Source organism: Podarcis tiliguerta, assembly GCF_965153285.1.
Source record: "Podarcis tiliguerta genome assembly, chromosome: 6".
Lineage (NCBI taxonomy): Eukaryota > Metazoa > Chordata > Lepidosauria > Squamata > Lacertidae > Podarcis > Podarcis tiliguerta.
The window spans coordinates 38,098,276-38,118,888 of NC_139539.1; the positions used below are offsets into that span (position 1 = coordinate 38,098,276).

General features: G+C 41.5%; 1 long non-coding RNA gene across 2 annotated transcripts in view; it reads left to right on the top strand.

Moving 5' to 3' along the window:
• The window catches only part of LOC310679416, a 53,560-nt gene that overhangs the window by 8,442 nt on the left and 24,505 nt on the right, over nucleotides 1-20,613 (top strand). Inside the window, exons 2-3 of one of the 2 annotated variants that reach the window (XR_014512233.1) lie at nucleotides 874-1,033; nucleotides 3,358-3,410. This is a non-coding gene — a long non-coding RNA (uncharacterized lncRNA). Of the gene's footprint in view, nucleotides 1-873; nucleotides 1,034-3,357; nucleotides 3,411-20,613 lie in introns of those variants that run through there. The other variant, XR_014512232.1, reaches the window with a different exon arrangement.

Sequence of the window (20,613 nt, forward strand, 5' to 3'; positions counted from 1 at the left end):
TAAAAGAGGAAAAGCCTACTTACTCTGCATGAATTCCCTTTCAGTCTTGCAAGTCTTTCCAGGAGTTAGGGAAGGGGAGGTAGTGTGCATATTCAGGTCTGCCTAGCAGGAAGACCAGAATGATTATTTTCTGAATAATGTGTTTGCATGGTCGGGGCTAGTTTAATGGAGAGGTGTTCCTCTCCATTGCTGGGAGTAGTAAAGTTCCAGCTGTGTTCTAAGTGAAGGTTGCTTCTCTCTTTATTTTATTGGTTAGAAATATGCCCTAGAAGGGGGGTTATTCTTTACAGCACTCCCCTGTGTCAGTCAGGGTGATGTCCTGATGCATTAACCAGACATTGAAAACGAATGCTACAGACATGGAATTAAAACTGCAGAGGAGGTGTTACAAATTTGTAATATCTTGTGTGTAATGCATTCAGTGATCTCTGGTAACTCTGAACAGAAAATGTGTGAGTGAAAATTGGTGGCTATGTTTGAAATGAGTGGTTAATAGAATGTTGCTTAATGTATTGCTCTTTTGTGTTTGAAAAAGTATTCAAATAAAGTGGTTTCACCCCAAAAAATGCAGAGTTGTAAATCTGGGCAGAATTCAGTGTAGTACATTGATGTGAAACTTAAACGGGAAACAGTGTGTTTAAGAGAGCTGCCTGCAAGTGGATTCACATCTCATGGTGCATGCACACATTTCTTTTGTTCCACTGTCACATCTGATCAAACAGATTGGGATTTTTTTTTAAGCAATACAAGACCTGCCAAACTTGTTATCAGAGGCATAAGGGAGATGACTGTACTTACCACGAGCAGCAATCCCTCTTTCAAATTGCCTCCAGCTCTCTGAAAAAAACCACTATTATTTGACTTTCCTTTCAGGACTGGTTCAATACATTTTGCTGCCTAAGGTTAAAGACAGGAGGGCACTTTCTCCCCAACCAGACTGGCAGCTAAATCGTACTTCAACACTGATGACACTGCATTACACTGAACCTGAGCCCTTGCTGCCTCAACATGGCCTTCACCCTGCACCATTCAGGTAAGTGGCAGTGATGCTTGTGTCAGGAGGGTATCTCTGTGGCACCACCACATGCACTGATTATTTCTGCAGCAAACTTGTTTAAGTGACTCAGGTCAAGTTGTGTGGCATGCATAGCTCTGTCCTCCAATACAGAGGAATGGTTGGGGATGATCAGAAGGAACAGCCAGGGATTTGTCATCTGCTGCCTGAGGCAGCTGTCTCATTCTGATCCTGTCTCTTTGGGAACAGCAATGGAATTGCTGCCTAATATGTCCCTAGAGTTGTGAGAAGGCATTGCTTTCTATTTCAACTCATGTTCAGCACAAGCAGTGCTGTTTCTGTTGCACTGCAATTTGACTTCTGACAAAAATGTCATTCATCAGCTTGTGCTATGCAATCAATTACATTGTAATTATGTTATTCTACACCATTCATTTCAGTGCAAAGGAAACACAATGCAAATGGGTGGGATCATCAATTATGTGTCAGTTGTACGAATTGTATTCACTGGATTGATTTCCATTTCTGGCATAGGACAAATAAGCAAACCAGCAAATTCTGCCAGAAATCTCTGACATCCCTAAATATTACCTAACAGTTCTACCATTAAAATATCTTGCTTTGTTTATTTGTTTCTCCAAATGATGCAGTGTGCAGGTTGTGTGCCAAATCATTCACATTTCTCTCCTTTTCCCCCTTGTGCATATTCCTGTACTTTACACTTACAGGTTGAAAGGCACAGTTGTCAGCGGAAGGGGAGTTGCAATACCTTCTCCGTAGCCATTCTCCTCCCCAGATCCACAAACCAAACCCCCCTCACAGCTCTATTCAGCCCACGCACACTACTAAGTCCTCCATCATCACTCATACACAGGCTACAATGAGCAATTTCTTCCCTTTTCCTTTTCTTTCCATCATTCTTTCTCTTGAAATGACATTTCAGATAAGATATATGAGCTTATATTTGAGCTGCAGCAGACAGCATTAAGGAGAGGTTGAGCGCAACATCCTTTGTTAGCGCCTGGCTCCCTAGTCTAGTTCCTTGCTTCTGCAGCAGCTCTTGCAGCCTTTTACTACTGAAGCAGCTTAACCTCTTGCCTGTTTCATCCTTCGGTCTGTCCAACCCCTGGCTGACTATATCCCTGGAACAGTCCTCCTCTATCCAACAGAACCACATTTCTATAGGTCTCCCCATTTGCATTGTGGGTGCTCCTTCTGAGCAGAGCCAAGCATCATTTTTTAGTGTGGCTAGGTAGAACTGATGACAAAATGCACCACTCCACATGTGGCTCTTTCATGTACTTCTATGGATCTGGGGCTTAATATTCTTCCGTCAACAAATGCTAGGTCAGTCTAGGGCCAGAATGCTTATTTGAAGTCATGCACCCAGTGTTTCGCAGCTGAGAATTGCACATTGGGTTCTCGCTTTGGGAAGCAGAGCTGAAGGTTGTTCATTAAGAATTGAAGCTAGATCCTTAATGAATGGAAGAGTAGGCTGAATAAGCCAGAGTAGCTACCATGATTTGTTGTCGTGTTTGACTCCTGAACCATGAAAGGTTAGGGAGAGCCACTTTTCCCCCAACTACTCTTCTCAAGAGCACTGCAGCCTACTGTAATTGAATTGTGGCAAGGGATAGCTCTCCTACAGTGAAGCAGCAAACACATACCTGGGAGTAAGTCCCATTGAAGGGAGTGGGACTTCCTTCCAAGTAAATATGTAATGGGTTACTGTAAGTGTGCTCTCTTTGTACAAGCATATATGAAAATTGGGAACATTCACAAATGTGATGTGTTTTTTGTTTTTGTTTTAATGTTCCTTATCCCTTTTCACACAGTAATGAAAATTATTATTATCTAATAAAACAAAAGTCCATCAACATTTACTGTGCCCTTATACTTATTTCCAGTGGTGGAATCTAGTCTCAGTTGTTCACCAAGTCAATTTGAAGCAAAATATCTGTAACTAAGAAGGGATGGGACACCTACCCAAGCTTAAACAATTACATTAGAATTAAATTCATGGCTCCATTTGATAATTAAGACAGACATCTCCTTTAGTTTGTCATTGTATTGATGAATTGAGCTATTGTTTTTACATTTGATTACTGAAGTCTTATGGCTACCATTTCACCCTTACTGCTCTTGAAAATTGTCTTCCCTAACTACATGGGCAAGCTCAGAGGGTTAATGTTGGGGGAGATCGTAATTGTTATTTTTGTAAGCTTCTTATACAACATTTGCTATTTTGGTCAACCATATGTATTAAATGAGTCTGTTCAGAATCAAGTAATTATATACACATGGTAAGCAGGGCCTTTTGTTTTGTTTGTTTTGAATTTCAGTGTTTCCTGAATTACAGCATATCATTTCTGTTTTAATGGGAATAAAGTCAAATGTAAGTCCCACTATCTGGATGTGAAACATGGATTTTTAAAAAAATCAATGGCAGCTGTTTCTTGGTATTTTCATGGTTGCGTCAGCTGATTTTAACTCATAGATTAATTGGGTAAAGTTTTAATTGCTCTTGTCTTCTCTCATTGAAGTCAATGAGACCTGTGCTTGCTTGCTTGCTTGCTTGCTTAGAGCTCTTTTATCCTCTCAGTTTGATAACATTCCTAAAGCAGCAGTATCATTCATACCACATAGAATTCATGCACAAAATAAAACAATAAATAGCAGAAGACAGCACAAGAGATATAGAGCAGCAATATCATTTAAAAGCCACCAAAAGTCACCATCCCCTTTAACTGGGCATTGAAAGATTAATAAGGCTGGCACAAGGCAAGGAGATAGGTGGCCATGACTGAGAAAGCTCCATCCTTCTAGAGAATTGTTGTGGATTGTGCTCTGTACTAATCAACTTCCATAGCACAAGATCTTAATTATTCTGTTAATTATAATAAAAATACTCTGTATTCCAGATTCTCAAGTCTATGGGGGAAAACATTGCCATGAGCTTTTCCTTTACATTTTTACAGTATCTTACATAAGGAACGAGTCCTTCCCTTCACTATCCTCAAAAGGGTCCCTTGCAACTCTACAGTTCTATGATCAACAAACCCTGTTCTGCCATCGCAGGCAGTTGCCTCCGAATACTTGTTGCTGAGAATTACAAGTGGGGGTGATGCTGTTTCACTCATGTCCTGCTTGTGGGCTTCCCAAGGCAGCTGGTTGGCCCCTGTGAAAATAGGGTGCTGGACTAGAAGCCTTTTCAAACTTTTTGTGAAACAAGTGTCTGACTGGGTGCTGCACCATAAAATAGAAGACTTAAAAAACTTTTGAAAATACTCATTTTGGTCCAGTTTTGTAGTAGAGGGGTTACATGTAGATATGGGAACATTTTTTCCCCCAGAGCAGTCTGCCAGAGTGCCAGAGTAATTGACAAACTCTTCCTGCTCTGGCAAGTGAATTGAGGTGATAATGAGGCTTTCATGGTTGTTTCGTGGTTGTTTCAAACCGGTGAGCTCTGTTGCTCTGTCCCAGCTTCTGGCAACCTAGCAGTTCAAAAGCATGCCAATGCAAGTAAATAAATAGGTACTGCGGAGGAGGGAAGGTAAACAGTGTTTCCGTGTGCTCTGGCTTCCATCACAGTGTTCTGTTGTGCCAGAAGCAGTTTAGTCATGCTGGCCACATGACCCAGAAAGCTGTCTGTGGACAAACAGCGCCTCCCTCGGCCTGAAAGCGAGATGAGCACCACACCCCATAGTGGCCTTTGACTGGGCTTAACTGACCAGGGGTCCTTTTCTCTTTTTTTACCTTTTAAGGCAGATTAGCATACAGAAAATCAAACAAGAAGGAAAATGTTCAAGCAGAGGCTAGATACAACTATCCTTTTCTTTGATGGGGTTCCTACCTCATGCTAGCAGTTTGCATCATAACACTTCTTTGCAAGATTGTTTTTTTTTTAATTAAAATCTAGAGTTGCATTTCAGCTGGTTGATGTTATTTCCTTAAAGCTCAATGTGTTTTACAAGCTGAACCTCTGCAACCAGAAGTAAGTGTCACTGAGTTAAATTCAGCTTACTTCCAGGAAACTATGCAGAGCATTTCAGTCATGCTGATCCTAATAAATTGAGTATTGAACTATGTACTACTGCTCTGGGGGGTGGGGCTGGATGCACAGCTATTTGCATTTTTGGACTCTTCTTAGAGCATGGCTATGGACATCCCCTTAGGGGTGTGGCTGCAGGGACTATCACTATGAGCCCTTGCACTTCAAAATTTATCAAAATTGCTCTATGTATTAGAATTACAAAGGTCTCTATTAGGCATTCACATTTTTAAAAAAATAATCCACACACCACAAAGGCTATTTAAGCTGCCTGTGAGAAACCACCTTCCCTTTTTTTCAGGTGAGGCTGTTGCTTAATGCTCTCCAAATTGCAATTCCAGTCCAGCTCCTGGTTTCTGAAAGAAAGAGGAAAGCATTTTCTCCCTTTTTAGATCTCAATTAGATTTGGCTTTGAAGGGAACATATAAAATGCTTAGGTTCACTTTTTTCTTTTTTAAGCCATGTTCAGCTTCTCCAAAGGGATGTTTGGGGAGGGGGGCACTGAGTGGGGAGTGCTCCTGAATGAGGTTTTTAAACATCCCTTTGACAGAGTCATTTGATTTTTACAGCAAGAACCCACAGTCGGCCTGAGCTCACCACAGAGGCATTGCCTCAGGCAGTACAGGAGTTTATAGCCTAGGTCAGGGATCCCAATGCATATTTTACAAGTACTCTCAAATGGCACTTTAGCCTTTGGCAGGCAGGTGTAAGTCGGAAGAGGCTGCTGCACACAGAGAAGAAGGAGCATCATCTCTGTTATCTGCAAGGGCAAATGAGCAGCAGAGAGAAACCCAGGAAGGAAATGTGAGAAGACTTTAGGTTGGGGATGTGGAAACACAGCACTCCTCAAGGCTAAAGAAAGTGCACAAAATATTCTGTCAAAGAATTTGTTCAGCAGTCTTCCCTTTCATATGAATAATCTCTTTCGTATGAATATTAGCTGAAATATTGTACTACCTAAAATAGTATTGTTTGTATCCAGTTGGTGTTGATATCAGCTTTGGTTAGTTTGACTTAGTTCCCCAAATGCTTTCCTAAGGATAAGGAGCCAAAACCACATTCCTTTCTCATTCCTGCTCCTTGTCTTAATACCAGCAAGGATCTTTCCACACCACACATTTTCCATAGTTGCACTATGTTCACTCAATTTTAAGAGGTCTTTGTGATACTGTCATCAGTGCCCTCCTATTCTTCCATCTTTTGTCAAACCACAGAAAATCCAACTTTTTAATTAAAAGTGTGTAAATACCTGATGATGTGCTTTTGACTTGTACAGTGATGTAAAAGGTGGATGAGCCTATCACCTGCATCCATTTTTTCATGCACCTTCTGGTTACCTTGTTAGTTAAAAATACAGGTTTTTTTATTCAATCTTGTAATTTATTTTGGGGGGGGGCAATTTTATATTTAGAAACTATTAAAAAGTTCACAGAATAATGTAAGATGAAAATATATTGGTGCCATTTTATCCAAATTTATAACATTATTGAAGTAATCACATCAATCATGCTGTGCTTCTTTTCTTAATGATTAAAAATTTTGATGTGGGGGGGGGGAGAAAAATTATTAAAATGGGGTGCTCGGGTGAATTCTCTTTTCCCGTCTATAGAGCCATGCCATGCCCTGTATAAGAAATACAGTAGGATGTATACCACACAAAATGCAGTATTTTTCAGTTTGTACAGCTACAATTCTGCATGTAAGTTACAGTGGGAGAGAAGGAATTGGATAGCATTAGGAGCCACCAGGATGTAAGTGCCCTATAATTCTGAAGTAGGGAAGAAGAAGAATTGAATAATTACTGGGCAGGGTGGTGATGGATCCCAAGTACAAACAGCGCTGAACTAGTTGCACTAGCTCCAAGTTGCTGGATAGATCTAGGATCCAGTGGATCCTTGGCTGGCCCAGCTCTGCCCTGCCCTCATATAGGGGCCTTAGTCTTCCAGTCTAAAAACTGCTGGCAATAGTTTGGCAACAGCCCATTTTGTTGGCAGGCAATGTGGGGCATTCTGTGATAGCTGAGCCTTGCTCCTCACTAGCAGGTATGGGAAAAACTTCCAAAACACAGCAGCACCAGTTTGGGGGTGTATGTGTCAGTATTGCTCTGCCCATCGTGGAAAATCATACAACTTTCTGTGACTCAGTTTTTTACCTGTAAAACTGAATAACAGCATAAAGGAATGATATTACAGCAGTGAGTACATCTACTACTAGATTTATAGCTACCTATACAGAAAGCTGTACTAAAATGATTTCATGTCCTAAAGACTTATTAACCACCCACTTAATAAGTGAGGAGGAGCACCCCGATGGAACTGTCTCCATCCACTCCCTGTTGATTATGCTACAACGTTATTCTGTTAAGAAATTGAGGAATCCAGGCAGAACCTGCCAGGTAACAGTTGAGATCTCCCCAACCTGGTGACCATTGTTGCCCAAGACCCAAAACCATGAAGGTATGTCAGTAAAAGCAGTTGGCAAAGCATCACTCATGGCCAAACAAGGGCTGCTTCAAGGGGATAAGCCCAGGTAAATCTTGTCCTGCTTTGGTCTGGCTCATGCCAAGAGGCTGAGAAACCAAGTTTAAATCACAGGAAATCCCCACAAAGCCGCCTTCAGTAAGCTGTGTGTGCTCCCAGAGTTTCATGTTCCGACACACCTCCTCTCCCTGTTTGTAAAACAATCTTTTTAATTTTCTGGTTGGCTTGGCAAATCACAGCTGCTCGTTCCCCAGAGCTGCCGAGTGCATTTGCTCAGGTTCCTATTTACATACAGTTGGGCTTTTAATTTCCTTCTCACCACACATTTTATAAAGAAACCATCTGAAATGCTGCAGATGGCTGAGAGGGGGGAACCATCTACAGGTCTCAGATCTGAAAGCCCAGCGTGAAAAAGGCGAATTTCACTTAACAACAGAGCCCCTGGTTTGTTGTGGATGCCCCATGGCGAGGGTTGGCTTTCCACTCATTATTTCTTTAACTCAATAGCTTTTACAGTTACCCAGACTGAGCCAAGGTACTTGAGTAATAATTGATACATGCCACTGAGAGAGGCTTATTAAACACTAGCTTTTGAAGGGTGAAAGTGGCTGTCCTCACAGGTGGTAACAAGCAGAGAGAAACCCGGGACTGGAGGGAAAATTAGCTCTCCTTCAGCATCTGTTATCACAATTACAATACGAAAAGGGCTGCCACAAGAAGACTCCTCCTGCAAACGCCCCCATTCTAGAAAATGATAGGGATTTTCTCAGCTTGCTGCATAATGCAGCTGAGTTAATTACTGCCATTTTGCAGAGCACTGCCCAATCCCACTACCAAACAAATCCTGAATAGAAACAGAGGGTAGCGAACAGGAATTGCTAATTCACTAGCAATGGGGTTGATTGGCAATAGGGATTCTCCTTTGCAGGTTGGAGGGGGGGAGAACTAATTGGCGCACTGTAGTGATTAATACACTACAATTTGTACACATGGTGATTATGGAGATAATTTATGCATTCCACCAATGATTATTTCTGCACTATTAAAATCAGTAGCACTATTAAAAACAGTTTGAATATATATATATATAGAGAGAGAGTTCATCTCCTTAATACGGATATTTGAATTTCACACACCACATTAGAAGTGCCGTATAGATGATCATTGCCTGAAACAGATTACACTTTTTTTAAAAAAAAAAGTATATTGGCTATTCTGTTTTATAAAAGCGTTCTTGAACCTTTTTAACACTGTTAATTAACAGCAATAGAGCTCAAACTCTCAAGAACTTTGAGCCACGCTAGGCTTCAGACAAGTCAAAGAAGAGGCAAAAATCTGGTCAGCCAAGCTCTTAAAATATTCACCTGTTGCCTCTCAACTCATATACAGGCATAAAATATTTCTCAGCATGTTTATAAAATCATTATTTGTTTTGCCTCCATGTACCCATGCTTTATATTTAAGAGCAAAGTAGGTTAAAGATCCATAGTGGCATCTGTTTGTGTGTAATTTCATTTTGGCTTAAGAGCTTCGACAAGTCCCACTGGAAGGGGTTGGAATTTAGCACACATGGATAAGATTGAGCTACACAAGTATGTGATCTGATCTCAAAATGTGTTTGGACAGGAGATCTGTTTTTAAAAGGATATCTTAAGAGTTGTTCACAAGGCAGAATTAGCCTAGTGAAAAGATAGGGTGGATGCCTGGAAAAGCACAGGTTGCTTATCGCATGCCTGATTCAGACCTGATCCACAAATACTCAGTCAGAAGTAAATTCCATTGAATTCAGTGAGATTTACTGCCGTGTGTGTGTGTGTGTGTGTAGGATTCAGACTTTAACAACAACAACAACAATAATAAATAAGTTTATTATTTATATGCTGCCCATCTGACTGGGTTGCCCCAGACACTACGGGCGGCTTTAGAAGTGTGGTTGTTGTGCAAACTGATTCTATGTATTTTCGGTTGGAAGTAAGTCGTCCTACCTAAGTTTGAAATCCTGTGCACAATTACTTGTGATGGGAATAAGCCCTATAGACACAGTGGGGCTCACCTTTGAGTAAACATGCAGTTGACTGAGCTGTTAATAAAGGTGTGAGCCTAAGCTGTTCAATGGTATTTACTCACTGGTAAGTCATAGGTTTGGGAGAGAACTAAATAAACAGTTTGGATCTAAACTTACCTATTTAAAAATATATTATTGACTCAGCATGCACAGTTTAGTTATACTCAGATGCACCGTATTCTTTTGTCAGTTTCCTCATTTAAACAGGACCTGTGTTAAGCGTTGTGATAATTGGTTCATTAAAAACAGACACCCATTAATGAGAAAGGGATAATAGCTTTAATACACAGGGGGAGTGATAGTGTAAGGCACATGTCTTTATTCTGAAACCCTAACAGCTTATTCCTTTTACTAATAAGATTGGTTTATTGTGACTCTGCATGTTTACAAATCCCATGCATAACTTATTGACAGGCTCTGAAATGCCATTAGGAAGGCACACTGCTCTCAAAACATTGGAGCCTGGCCTTATATTTGCCCAGATACTCTGGGCACAACCAAATGTCATTCTGCTGTGGTATCAATATTTGAGCAGATCTGCTTGTAAATGGCCAGTTCTAGGCATAAATGTTTCACAATTGTGACAGATAAACTCAGCCCTGCACCCAGTGAAAGCTTCTCTGGATGTTAGCCATGACTTTACAAGAAGCCTCTGCTGAGACAGCAGAAGGAGGGATAAATGCTCATTTTGGCAAAGTTAGCAACTACTTCTGTGGTGCTGGGGCAACCCACAAGACCTCCTCTCCCTTGGAGATTGTAGCCATCCTTCCTCATAATGCAAGCTAAGCAAGCTTGATCCAAGTTCAGAATTTGGACAAAAGATTGATAACGACTCAGGTTTGTTTGTTTGAGAAAAACTGTGTGACTTGCTTTTTAACATCACCTGAGATGAATGTAGGATTGATTTTGGTAAAAAAATAGAAACTGTGGAAAACCACACAGGTGCAGAACAAAAAATAGCTGAACAAATAAGGAATGAAATGTGATAAACTTGATACGTGTTTTGAGTATCAGTCTTCATCATTCCTTATTTGTTCAGCTACTGTATTTTATGCTTGGGAACCTGTTTTATACTGAGTCAGGCCATTAGTGCATGTAGCTCAGTATTATCTACACTGGCTAGCAGCAGCTTATCAAAATTTCAGATGGCGTCTCTCCCAGCCCTACATGGAGATACCATGTTTTTACATTTTTTGTTGCAAATGGACTTGCAATGGAAAATTTCTGTGGTGCCTCACTTCCCTTGATACCCTAAGCACATGCTTATTTTTCTTAATCCAAGCCTGGGTAGATACCCTAAAAGTGGATTATCTGATGTTGATCCATGGCCCTGAATTAGGGCAGGGTGGGGAACCTGTGGCCATCCAGATCTTGTTGGACTCCAACTCTCACCAGCCGCAACCAGCATGGCCAATGGTCAGGTAGGATGGGAGCTGTATTGCAGCAAGTGTACCAGCTCAAAGGGACTGAGCCCTTTTGGCCCTCCCTATATTTTTGGGGTTGGAGCTGCCCTCACTCCATATTCCAGAGGTGAAGCATGGCGCCAACTGTGGTACGGCTCCAGTGGCTGGTTCCTTCTCCTCTTCCTACTGTGGAGGGGAAGGAGGGTTGAAGCAGTCTCCTGCTGGAGGGGGCATCAGGAGGAAGTGAAGAAGGAGCCACCAGCCAATGAAGGCACACAACCGCTACATTTGTCTCCACCCCGGCTACTCCCAACGTCCTGACATCACGCGTGTGACATTGGGATGTCACAACATGACGCGCATGGCATTCCCCCCTCCCCAAGACAAATTGCCCTCATAAACTGGCCCCTCTGATCTGGAAAACCATGTTCCCCTCTCCTGGCCTAAATTGTTGTAGAGTAATACTGTTTGTTTCTGTATTTATTACATTGTGTAAGGGGCTTTGCAATTTGTTGACAGGATGAACCAAATATAAGAACCTTGCACTCATAATAGGGCAATATTGCAGCATGAAGTATGCAAGAAAGAAGGTGTATGTCTTAAGCAGAGGTAGGAAGGCAAAAAGCATTAAGGTGAATAACATTCCAATGATGTTAGGAAGAACTTGCAATAATATTTCACACAGAATGGGAAAGTATCTAATGGATGGATATCACTTTTAAAAAAGTGAACAATGGGAAAGGCTTACAATAATATTTCACAAATTGGAAAGAAAAGGTCTCTTAAAAGTGGTAACATTTGAGATGAGTGGCACAGTCATTTATGAAGCACTTAGAGCTTAAATTTCCCCCAGACAAAAGTTCTGTCATTCTTGCAAAGTGCCTCATGATGACATATAATATGGGCAAAGTGGCATGCACACATACCCAAAGGAGAGCAGGAACAGCATCATAAAAAGGTTTTCTATTGACACAAGATAATAAGGGATGATAACTCTAACTCTGCTTGCAAATCTATTGTCCTGTAAGAGGCTTGCTTCTTTCCCATCATTAAAAAAGAAACCTGCAAAAAAGGTGCAACATTTGTGATTCATGCTATCATTCCTAAAGTTTGATATAATATCATCTTAGCTAGATTAATGATATATTCCTGTGAAAAGCATAGTTAGGTTTATGACTCTTGTTAACCTCATCTGGTGTAGTTGGATCCTGTTCACTGTAAAGAAAGAAATTGCAACACTGGAGTTTACTAATGGTGTGGGTGTGGGTGGGTGGGTGTGTACACACACACACACACACACACACACACACGAAATCAACCAAAGCTCTCTTGAAGTGTTCATTCGTGTTAAATAAATGCACAGGGAGCCCCCAAGAGCAAACATGCTAACTCCAATCCAGCACCCTGCACAAGTTGGAGGGTGGCCTTCTGAAATGGAGAGCTTCCTATAATTGTATAGACTCCCCATGCATTTCAGAACCTTGGCTTTTCCACAAGTACAGGAGGCGCCACCAGCACAATAAGTTTGCCCTCCCATTTGTGGAGGACAACTGGAATGGTGACAGTAAGTGGAGACACTAAACTTTTCCCCACATCCTCTCTCAGATGTTTACTTCTATCAGAAAATGAACACGTGGAAAGGGCTTGGGAACCATAGTGGATAGCACATCTGTAGCTTCTATTTATGTGTGACCTGGGAATGGTCACCAGATCACACCTCCCCTTCCCATCTGTAAAATGTGAACAATATTTCATTGATCTTTATTTATAGGCTGCTTTTCTTCTACATGTCCCAGTTCTCTATTCATGTTGATCACACACTCATACAATGAACAATCAATGCTGTATCTTCATTATGTGCTAAACAATTTTCAGGCACAGGAATATATAATATGTGTTGCAGTAATTTAAGTTTCAAGGTTTAAACAGCATAGATAGATGAATTTTAGTCCCTATTAGACAAAAGATTCCCCTCAAAACTATTAATTAGATTGGTCATTAGATAATCTAATTGCTAGATAATATTTCTTCTTATCAAAAGGCAAGCTATGATACACTATGCCTTATAATGACAGTCACTTTAAAATAGCTTTGTCAAGTGTGGACAAAAAGAATGCTAGTATTTGGGTGTGGTGTGCGGACCAGGCCAGAGGGAGTGTAGGGTTAGAGCCAATGGCCCAGCCTGAAGCAAGTTCAGTTGCAGCTCAAATGTTTCAGGTATAAGGGCAGTATGTGGAGTCAGGGGCAGAGAGCAGCAGTCAAGAGATTAGTTTGAGGGAAGAAACTATCTGAGTAGTAATGATTACACAGAGTTTTTCACCTAGGATAAATACCAGAATTAAAAGGGCATAGCCCCCCACAAAAGGTTTGTGCAATATGTGCTTACAGGAAGTCCCTGGTTACCCCTGCCACCAAGCAGCACATCTGTACATGATAGAAGTCCAACACAGTTCCGATTAACGCAATCCAGATTCCAATTGTGCCATATGCACGAAGCAAATAGTTGAAAGTCTGTAACTCAGACTAGTTTATTTGGATCATTTGGCAGAAGGAGTTTTGTCTGTTGGCTGGATGTTAATTGTATGTTTTCAGTGTGTACTTCTGTGAAGACATCATCTTACTTGTAAAACGGTAGGAGAGTGTTCAACCAGCACAGGTTTGATGTTGTTGGGGTTTGTTACTTTTATAGAGCATTGGAAGTATTTTATTTTCTCTGTGATGGCTTTCATATTCAACAACAGAGTCAAGTGTTTTTAATCAATATTAAAGGAAGATTGTAGCAATTCCCCCCAGAAACTATTTGGAACCAACGTTAGGTAACTGTGTTGCCAGACCCAACTTCTGTTACAGCATGGAAATAGTCTCAGTTGGGGAAAGAACAAAAAGAAGTCTTCATACTCGCAACAAAGATTCATTACTCTGTAAAACAAAGGGGGAAGAACCATCAAAAACCTGGGTGGCTATCAAAGTGCTTAACTTTATGGTACCCGATCAAGATAAAATAATTGTTCTACCTAACACCATTACACTGACATTTTTCTACACTCATGCCACTTAATGAAAATAAAGGGTCACTTCTCCCTTTATAATGAACTACATCTTCAATATTTCAGAAAGATTTTTATGTCTCATAAGACAGAAATGGCAGGCAATATTTGGACTGCAGTATGTGTTCTGTTGCAGATTGGCTGCTGTGATGTTGTAATTCTACTTGGGTGTTGTGCTAGTCCAGGTGTCAGCAACCTTTTTCAGACGTGGGCTGGTCTACCATCCCTCAGACCATGTGGTGGACCGGACTATATTTTTTGGGGGGGGAATGAACGAATTCCTATGCCCCACAAATAACCCAGAGATGCATTTTAAATAAAAGCATACATTCTATTCATGTAAAAACACCAGGCAGGCCCCACAAATAACCCAGAGATGCATTTTAAATAAAAGGACACATTCTACTCATGTAAAAACACACTGATTCCCAGACCATCCACAGGCCGGATTGAGAAGGCAATTGGCTGCATCCAGCCCACGGGCCTTAGGTTGCCTACCCCTGTGCTAGTCCATGCTTTGCAATCCTGCCTGAAACTCTGGAGAGCTCCTGCCAATCAGCGCAGATAATACTGAGCTTGACAGACCAATGATATGATTCAAGTTTCAGTAACTGTCATTCTTGGGCAGATGCTAGGTACCTGGATCCTTCACAGAACCCACTGTTGACACCTGCCCAATGGTCCCCTTTTCCAGTACTCCAGTGAGTGATGGGGTTGTTTTCAGCCACCATTTAATCTCTGTACAATGCCCCAGAGTACCCCAACATAGTGTCACTCTTTGGGGCCACTGTTTAAATTCCCCAAATGTTATAGAGCTGGTTATTAAAACCTGAGCTAAAGATCAGGATATCAGCTGTAAAGCTATTGTTGTTTAGTCATTTAGTCATGTCCAACTCTTCATGACCCCATGGGCCAGAGCACGCCAGGCAGTCCTGTCTTCCACTGCCTCCCACAGTTTGGTCAAACTCATGTTGGTAGCTTTGAGAACACTGTCCAACCATCTCGTCCTCTGTCATCCCCTTCTCCTTATGCCATCAGTCTTTCCCAACATCACGGGCCTTAAGTAAGGTACTCTGTCTCAGCCTCAGTCCCCTAGTCTGCAATATGGGGGATAATAATACTGACTTAGCTTATGAGTTTGTAGTTAAGTACATTACAGGTTCGTTGTTAAGTACAAGGTGCCCACACCTTAAAGTCAGAGGAAGCTTGACTGGTGGTCCTCATGCAGAACGAGAACTGGTGGAAGGACCTTTTTGGTGGTAACTCCACATCTGTTGAATGCTTTGCCCAATGAGGTGTGCCTAGCCACACCATTGTTTTCATCTAGAAAGTAAGTAAAATGCACTGCTTCTGGTAGATAGGGACTGTGATGGCAGGGACTGTGACTATAACAATTTATGAGTAGTTTGATTTTGATGCTTGTATTATGAGCTGCATTGAGATAATTGTTTTTAAGTTCTTGTGTTGTAAACTGTCCCATGGCCTTTGGGTGAAGCCCAGTTCATTTCTTAATGAATAAATTGCAACTTGATCATGTATGCAAAGCATTTTGATTGAGCATTTCAAAACAAAATGAAAGTAAGAAAACGCCAAGCAGGAAGAGGAGGAGGGGTGCTCTGGTACATTTGAAAGAAATGCAAATGGTAGCTTCAAATGGTCCCAACACTCCCAATATGGGAGGCATGAGCAGAAGTAGGTTCCACCAGAGGGCACAATGCCAAGCACCCCCTCAAACCTGGAGCCAGTCCTGAATATAAGGCAGCATACTATGTTCCTATGCTACATCAACGGTCAGTACCCCACTGGAAGCATCTGGTAATCATCCAGGGCTTTTTTTCAGCTAGAAGTCACCGGGATTCAGTTACGACACCTCTCAGGTGGGTGCCATTACCATTCTAATGGAATGAAGGAGGTGTTCATGATGAGTTCTGAACCTCTTTTTCCACTGCTAAAAAATGTTAAGACATCAGTAGCCTTTAAATAATAATGTTTTCTCTAATAACTGTATTGATGAGGGAATGCTATTGGGACGCTCTTGTTTTTTACTGCACGGCATAGAGAACATGGGAAAGAGTGTTTTGAAACCCTGAAAGTCTATATCTTCCCAGGTTGTGAACATCTGCACTAGAGTATCCTCGGGCTAAAAGTGGCATTAACATTTGTGTTTCACCCAAAGAATGGGACTATTTAAATTCATGGGTTTGGGGGGGCTGGCGGCTTGTTTTTGACTCAGACACCTCAAGCTAATACACCCAGTCTGAACTGTGAGTCTTAAACAGATGACAGAAAATGAATTATTTCTTTGGACCCTGGGGGACCGTCTGTAATAGAACAAGGTTTGCACAATTTATTCCTGGATAAAGAAATACCTCCTTTTATCTTCCTTTCTATTTTTCCGGTTCGCTGCCAAAATTGCCTCTATAATATATAATTTTTTTTAATTTAAAAATTCATTTTCATTTTTCAAGACATAGGGAGCTCACCACCAGATAAGGAGCTCCATCTGTCTTGAAGAAAAAGGATACAGGATTTTTGTGTCACTAATCCGGTAACGTCTTAAATGATTGTGCCACTTAGAAATGCTTTCTTCATATTTATGAAATGATTATTTGACAGAGAGAGACATTTAATATTGTTAAAATAATTACTGTGCCTGTTTAATACATCAGTTTGAATTGTTATCAGGCAAACTATGAAATGTGGGATAATTTCATAAATAATTATAAAGCCTTTTACGAAATGGCACCTTAATGCAAAGCATTGTTGCTAATCCTTTTTTTTTATTCACAAACACAGAAATAACAATTAGATTTATGAAATGAAGAAGGGCTGTATGTGGCACAAGAGAGAATAGGCAAGAGTACAAGGCTGGAGTCCATCTTCTACTACATGTAAATCTCACCACTGGGAGAAAGGAAGCATCAGACCTTAAACTAATGTCCGTCACCTTGTTTTTCAATACATAGATTTTTATATCACTGTTTGCCTGCAGCTTTACTGAGATCCAGCTGAGATTCTGTTTCTCTAGAAGTTAAAAAACAAAACAAAAAGCCATTCTCAAGTTTTTTATGGATGGCTGCTCTGACTTCAACAGATATGTGACATTATCCAGTGCACTCTCATTGATAGTGACCTTTTACTAGCTATTTTTAGGGGAAACTACACAACACTTTAAGGGACGCGGGTGGCGCTGTGGGTTAAAGCCTCAGCGCCTAGGGCTTGCCGATCGAAAGGTCGGCGGTTCGAATCCCCGCGGCGGGGTGCGCTCCCGTTGTTCGGTCCCAGCGCCTGCCAACCTAGCAGTTCGAAAGCACTCTTGGGTGCAAGTAGATAAATAGGGACCGCTTACTAGCGGGAAGGTAAACAGCGTTTCCGTGTGCGGCTCTGGCTCGCCAGAGCAGCGATGTCACGCTGGCCACGTGACCCGGAAGTGTCTTCGGACAGCGCTGGCCCTTGGCCTCTTGAGTGAGATGGGCGCACAACCCTAGAGTCTGTCAAGACTGGCCCGTACGGGCAGGGGTACCTTTACCTTTACCTTTTTACACAACACTTTACAGTAGCTAGAAGGGAGTGGCTAGAAGGCTGCCTTGATATGAAACCATGTACAAATATTTTATAATAAAATGTTGACCACTCCAAGTAGTTTGTCCATATATTTTCACACCATATATTGTAAAACAATAAAACATCATATAATTGATATTAACAGACTCACAACATAACAAAATAAGTGAAGATGGCTCAGCACATGCAAATTTACTACCAATAAGAACTATCCTAAATAAAAGGATTTTCAAAGCATGCTTTAAATGCATAGCCTGCATCCTAAGCACACGTAACTGAAGTTCAAGGAAGTAGAGTTTGCTATCCATTTCTCTACTCTATATCTATCTGCAACCTTTGGGGGGGGGTCAGAGGGAATGTATGGGGTGGACTGCTGTGGGAAGGAAGGAACAGGAGTGCCAACTTGGCCCCACAACCATGGGTTTCCAGAATTGTGGGTGCCATTCAGCATGCATGGCCCTGGCACAAAAATTTATAGATGCCCGGACACTTCACGGGGAATTTTGTGGGTGCTTGGGCACCCAGGGCCCCAGGGAGTTGGTGCCTATGACAGGAAATGTTCCTTCTGTAAATGCCCTTATCTTGGGATCCTAGACATAGAGAACAATGAAGCTTTCAGAACCAAGCAGCACCCTAACTTGAAACTGTAATCAAATTGATATTGTAACTGGCAAAGGATAACTATTTTATCTTACCAACTTTTACCATCCTGGCAGATGCATTTTGAACCAATTGAATCTTCTGAGTTGTCTTTAAGAGTAGCCTCAAATAGAGATCATTGCTGTATTCCAATCTGGATGTCACCAGAACATGTGTAACTGAAGCCAGGTCTCCTTTCTCCAGATAGGGAGAAAATCAGCCAACGTGAATAGAAGGCACTACTGGTCACCAGTGCCCCTTGAGCATATAAAGTTATCACTGGGTTCTGCAGAGTCCCCAAACCACAAACTTGGTCCTTTACGGTGTGACTGTATCTCCATCCAGAATGGCTTGTATATCCTCATCTTTTATTGCATAATTTCCCACTAACCATATTTCCGTCGTGGCTGGATTAAGCTTCAGCTTTCTTTTCCCTCACCACCCATTCCAGTACTGTCTTCGGACAATGGTTCAAGCTTTCCACCCCTCCCTGGGATCGTATTGGAGGTGGGAGCTGAGTGATTTCAGCATATTGGGTGGCGCTTCGGACCAATGGCTTCATGTAGATTTCAAAAAGCATGGGTGACAAAATGGAACCCTGCAGTACCCCATAAGCAAAAGGTCATGGGGGCAGAGTACCATTCTCTCAGTATAAACTTCATGGGTCAATGCTTCAGGAAGGGCCAGAGCCACCAGAGCTGATTTCATTTGCTGCCCGGAAGTAAGAGCAGAGAAGCTCTCTTGACCTCCTTTCTCCATTTTTACTTTTGTTTTTCAAAAACTATTTCCCTCCCATTAAAAACATTAGGAGGGAAATGAATGGGATTTATTTATGACAGAAACTGGGATGATGTACTTTTTTTCTGGGTTTGGGGGCATGTTGGAGGACCAGGAAGGTATTGGATCCTTCAGATCAAGCCTTCCTCTAGTTCTCTGCCTATCCATTTTGTTTATTGCCAGAGCCTGAAACTGCTAGGAAGGACTGATTCAGTACTTATTTGGGAGAAAATGTACCACCAAAGGGTTAGATTTCTTGTCTAGTGTAAACCTCCTCGTTGATTATATACAAGCTTCTACTAGTCTGAAAGTAACTCAGCAGGTTCTGATGATGTTAACTTGGAATTTGGTGTCTGTCTTCAGAGTAACATTTAGTGACTGCTTTCACAGTCAGTTCTTCTGTTCTATACGTTGTGAATGTGAATTTTATTATTTCGGTCACAGACCAGTTCCAGCCCACATATAATATCAAGGAAGTCATAAAACACGATAGGGATACATTTTAATTTGCAATTAGGTATAACAGGGACAATACAGATATAGCAACAGTTTAAAAATATATAAATTAAAACTTAGCGCTCTATACATTTTAAAGTTCATACTTGCTTAATATGACACCAAGTAGTTAGGATAGGTGAGACAACCCTGGGAACCGAGGTGCCAACTTAAACCCTGCATGGTGTGGTGCATGCACACAATTTGAACGTTAATGCCCATCAACTTTGGGGAGGCCTGGCCCCCTGAAATATTTTATTGTGAGGGGCCAAAGACCCCTTGACCCCTAGGAGTTGGCTTCTATGCTGGGAATATGGCTGCAGGGTTTTTTTAAAAATCACTCATAAATGGAAACCATTAGTGTCCCACGAACAATCCTCACTCCAAGATTGCCTGGCACTTCCCATAAGTCTCATATCTGGCCCAGAAATTCTAATGCTTCCTTACCGCCAATACTACTGCTGCTACTAACCACCCCACTGTAGACAAAGGCTGTGAGTGAGCAAGTAACCCTATGAATCAGCCAAGTTCCTTCCTGTCCTTGCTTTTGGGAAATGGAATCCTAGCCATAAGGTAACTAATTTAAATTCTGTACACACTGGGAAATCAATGCAGAAGGTAATCCAGTGAACCTTCCCTTGTCTGGCAACCAACCCAGAAGTTCAAAACTGGCCAGGCTAGCCACAAACCCGTAAGCTGGTGATCCTAGTGCCTTCCAGGTGGTGGTGTCCAACTACCATCAGCCCCAGCCAGCATAGTAATCAGAAGTGTATTGCAGGCTGCTGTAGAATTTGCATTAGTAGGACTATTTTCTTTCACACTAAAAACCAAAGGAGAGAATGATGAGGGCTAGAAACATTTGTTTTTTTAAGACCGCTGAGATTCTCAGGTTGCCAAACTTCTGCAACAGACTTCATTTTCCTCCCCCAATAATGGTCACAGGTTCTCTAAATGAAACCCAGGAGGAATTGCATATTTTGAAAGAAGTTTAGATGCTGTGCTTAACATTATTCATGGGTTTTTCATGGAGGAAGCAAATGTTAATTTTTGTGTTAAAGAAATGTGTAAGTTGTTTTT